This window comes from Helianthus annuus, chromosome 13, assembly GCF_002127325.2.
Source record: "Helianthus annuus cultivar XRQ/B chromosome 13, HanXRQr2.0-SUNRISE, whole genome shotgun sequence".
NCBI lineage: Eukaryota > Viridiplantae > Streptophyta > Magnoliopsida > Asterales > Asteraceae > Helianthus > Helianthus annuus.
Genome location: NC_035445.2, coordinates 58191448 through 58196552, shown reverse-complemented (window position 1 = coordinate 58196552; position 5105 = coordinate 58191448).

The window sequence follows — 5105 nt, the reverse complement described above, 5'->3', positions numbered from 1 at the left end:
ACAGACTTTTCATTCGTCAGAACTTTTATCTGTTCCTGAAGCTTTGATTCATTTGTTTTCAGATTTTTGTTTTCCAATTTTATCCAGAAATCTTCATTTTCTGATGATTTCTGTTTGTTTTCAAAACCATTTATATTTTCTATCAAAACTTTGTTTTCTGAAGCCAAACTGCTCAAACCATCCAACAGTTTGTCATTATCAGCTTTCAACTTCGCACTATTTTCCTTCAGAATACGAATCTGTTTATCATCAGTCTGTTTCTCATTTCTCAACTTCTCGATCTCCAGTGCCAAACTCTCCGCATCTTTGACAAGTTTGTCATTGTCGGTCTTCAAGTTGTCACATACGAAACACACTGAGGCAGAACTTGAAGAGTCATTCTTCACAGATTCTTTTTCTGTTTTCTGTCCTTCAGCTTTCTTTAACTCAGTAAATCTTTTGTCTTTCTCATCACATTCTTTGCAAGATTCGGAGCACTTCTCGCAAGGCTTAACAACTTCAATTACTTTTTCAACTATTTTTTCAACTTCAACTAGTTTCTCGACTTCAACAATTTTCTCCACTACTTTTTCTACAGCTTCAGTTTTCACCTTTTCATCAGCCAGTGACTTTGCTGCATCAAGCTCTCTCTGCAACCGAGCAATCTTCTTTTGATTCAGCATCTCAACTTTGTCCGCATAGAAAAAATTAAAACTGTTAGGATCAGTGCTTTTTCTGCATTTGTTGAGATACTCTTCCTCATCATCAGTATCAACATCACTTCCGAGATCTGGAAATATCGGAATTCTTTTCATGTTTTCAAAAATACTGTTCGGATAAAAGGATGTCCAATAAGCAATCAAACAATCTGATCAACAAGCGAACTGAATGAGCAGACCGAAACTCAATCTACCGAAAGAACGATCCAGATTACTCAATCAAATAAGCGGTCCAGACAAGTTTGTCGAATAAGCGGTCCAAACAAACTGTCCAATAAGCGGTTCAAATCACTAATCCAAATAAGCGAATTCAACCGTTTGTATAAGTGGTCCAAGCTGTTCGTTCGAGCGATCTGAGCTTGTTCGTTCGAGCGGTTTGAGTTTGTTCGGATGAGCGGTTTCAACTGTTCGTTCGAGCGGTTCCTGATGTACAGATTGACGATTCAAATATATCCGAATGGGCGGTCCAAGAACACTTCGACCGAATAAGCGGTTCTAAATCCGTCCGGATAAGCGGTTCAATCAATGTATGAATGAGCGATTCAGAACTGTCCGAATTAGCGGTCCAAGGTCATTCGAACGAACGGTCCACAATCAATTCCAATTTTAACCCACTTAAACTTCGAGTTTTGATTTGAAACTTTCCAGGGTTTGTCACAGTACTATTGCGCACAATCCCTGAGATTTTGAACAAATTTCGACCGTGAAATCTTATCGAACCAGAAAGGAAAGTGTAGAAGTGAGAATTTCAAGCGAAAATCGAGCTAAACGGCAAGAACTCTTCCTCCTGAGCTCTGATACCACATGTAGGATCGTTTGCAGACCCGATGAGTCGATCAGAAGAGCACTTAGACTAGTTCAGAGGCGGAATTCATTGAATTAGTCTTCGTAAAGCTTGATTTCACTATTTAACTGTCTCCTTTATTGATCCGCTAACAAGTTACAAGAATGTGGAGACAAACGGACAGAGCTTCGCCTTTTTACACACACATCCGTACTCCTAATGCTCACTTCCTGGAACCGCTCATTTGGACCACTTATATAGGAGTTATGGGCCGCTCATATGGACATGTCCATATGAGCGATCCACATGACTACCATATAAGCGGTTCACTTATGATGACCACATAAGCGGTCCATCATCATGCACTAAAAGCGGTCCTAAACCTAAATGGACTAATAAGCGGTCCAATTACTTTAATTCTATACAAACTTTCCTCACTCTCCTATTCCTATACAATCAGCTCTGCCGTAAGACTCGAACGAAGATGTAGTCGACAGACAACTGCACCAACATTGGTTGATTGGTTTATGTGATTGCATATCATATTTAGTTTAGATTGTTCTGAGTGTGTTTATCGTTATGTGTTCTTGGTTGTTCTATTAGGTGTTAACATTGGTTATATCTAAGTCTTGGATAACTAATCGTGGTGTGCACTTGGATTCGCTCTTGGGTCTATTTATTGTCTTCAATATTCTTGTTTGTGGTAAAAAAAATGAATAAAGTCTACATGTTGTTTTTTCTTTTTACCTAATGGATGGTTTATGCGTTTTTGTCTATATATGTTTTCTGAAGCATGTTTCTTTTGTGCTTGAAGTTTTCTTGTGGTCTGGATTGGTTAAGTTCATGAACATTGGTTTTTTGTTGGTTGTTTATTCTCTCACTATTAGTTCATGGTTTGTCCTTTAAATCAGTATCATCTTGTACTGCTCTTGTAGGGCTGATCAATTGATTCAGATGGTATTGTGTCATTCTTGAACTCTGTTTTGTGAGTTTCTATGGGATTTTTTTTTTGGCTTCATTTGAAATAAAGAAATTATGTTAATTCTTTGTGTCCATCGGTAAAGGTCCATAGTTTGTTAATATGTGGTTTTAATCGCTATTTTTTTTGTAAAATTAAGTCTGGTATTGATCTCATCATATTAATGAGTGTCTGCTTTTGATTAGGTCAGATGTCACTCTTTACACCTTTATTGTATGTTTTTTGAAGTCTCTGGAGAAAGTCTAGATCTAGGATTTTTCTGTATATCAAAATCTGTTAGATCTTTTAGGTTTTTTTATGTGAGATCATGATGATCTGATCCATAGAGATTTGTAAAGTGTTACAATGTTTGTGTTGGTTGAGTTTTATCAAATGAAGTTTTTCGGTTGGTCGGAAGTCTTAGTATCTCAATAAATCAATTTCATAAAATTAATAAATATAGAATTGTATCTTACCATATTATGTTTTCATAGTTGTTTGGTTGATCTTTGTGTCTCTTTGTCGCTTGTAGTATCATATAATTTTTCTGTCACACCCCCAAAATCCACCCGCGGAGTACCACCGCTTGGGAGCGTGACTGACCAGGATCAAGCCATCAATCATATTGAACATAGCATAACATAAATAAGATAGTTCGTAAAACCCAATTCAATATAATTGATGTTCTAAACCAAACATAGTATCAATAGCGGAAGCATAATAATGTAAACCCAAAGTAAATCATAAGTTCGAATATTCGAAACGTTAAACATAGTGTTCATGATCTGTGCTCCACAGCGACCCGCTCCTCCTTGTGCAAGCTCCATATGATACCTAAGGTCCTGCAAGGCATGCAGCAGAGAGTCAACAACTAGTTGAGCGAGTTCACAGAAAATAAGTTCGTAATAGTAATGAGTATGTTCATCTAGTTGGGGGCTTCCCAAGCATGTATGTACTAATGGTGGGGGTTTCCCATTGCCTTGTATATAAATATTACTAGTGGGGGATTCCCACGTTTATCTTTACTAATGGGGGTTTCCCATTATGGTACTTACTAGACTATTTGCAACCATGTGTTCTTCTTAATCCGAGAACAGGAATACGTACAAGGTCACGTAGGATTTACGTGAGTGCCCTTCCCCGAGGACAGTGGTACGCGTGGGGTTTACGTAGGATTTACGTAAGTGTCCTTCCGACCCGGAAGACAGTAGTAGGTATTAGTTTACGTAGGTTTTACGTAAGCGTCCTCCCGACCCGGGAGACAATGGTAGATACTAGTTTACGTAGGTTTTACGTAAGTGTCCTGACTATCCTGAGGACGATGATCTATAGTCTAGCAATAGCCTAAGTACGAGTAATCATCCATTTCAAATAATCCAACCCAATTCCGAACCCGGGAATCCCATGCCTTGGCTGTGTGAACTCACCTTGGTTTGCTCGGTATGCTAAGTATGTGCTCAAAGTAAATCAATCACGTCCTAGAGTATGCATGTACACAATCAGTTTGAATTCATACAGTTCACGTATAAGCATAATCAATGATCACCAAGTAGTACACATCACTAATCAACATCACACGAGTCATGCATAGTGTTTAACATCAGTTAGTTAACTCAGTTAACACTTAACAGAATTAAATCAGTTTACTGTGCAGGTTATCCAAGTTGGCGAAACAGAAGTTGGCGAATCACATACTTGGCGAAACACATGCTTGACGAAACGCTTGTGTTTCGTCAACTACCCTTTGGCGAAATAGGGGTTCTATTTCGTTAAGAACCTTTGGCGAAATACATTTTCTAATTCGTCGACATCCTTGGCGAAACACATTCTGTTTCGCCAAGACTTCCAATTCGTCAAACATTCACATTCGTTAAGCAGCAGTTACGTCAACATGTCAGTTACGCAATCATCACAGAAAACCCTAATCATTCTAACAGCCGTCATGCCATCATCGGATCAACACTAACCACAGATTGTTATGCACGGATCTTAGAGAATTCATTCAACGATCATTATCAAATCCATAACGTACTCATCATGGTTTTAATGTCTAGCATGAACCCTAACTTACGTGTACCACAAATCGATTATCATAACACAAACAACATTCGAATATTGTTCCTAAGCATCATGTAATCCAGTTCATCATTAACAATATACATATACATAGGTTGTAACCGATAAATCATACGTTACTAATCCGGGATTACCATAAACATATATTCAAATATGATCCAGGAATCAAGCATAGATATAACATGAATCAAGAAATCATGAACACATAAATGACTAACCGAGTGGAGGGAAAGACGGGTTAATCGCTAGGAGGTCTCTAAAAACCAACTGCCGTCAGTGCACAGGAGCTCTAGGGTTTCAGTTTTTGCCAAAGTTGTGAAACAGGAGGTCGTTCCACGTTTTAAACACATACAGACGATTTGGGCCCGTATTGGGCTTTGGCGAATCAGATGGGCCGGCGAAACAAGCTTCGTTTCGTTAAGAGTGGGCTGGCGAAACAGGATTCCTGTTTCGTCGAATGGTTCTTGGCGAATCAAAATTCTGATTCGTTGAGATGTTTGTTGGTGAAACGCTCTAAGTGTTTTACAATAATCCATGTTATTCTTATAACAATAAGCCACATATGTGCACAATCATAACACGTTTCAAT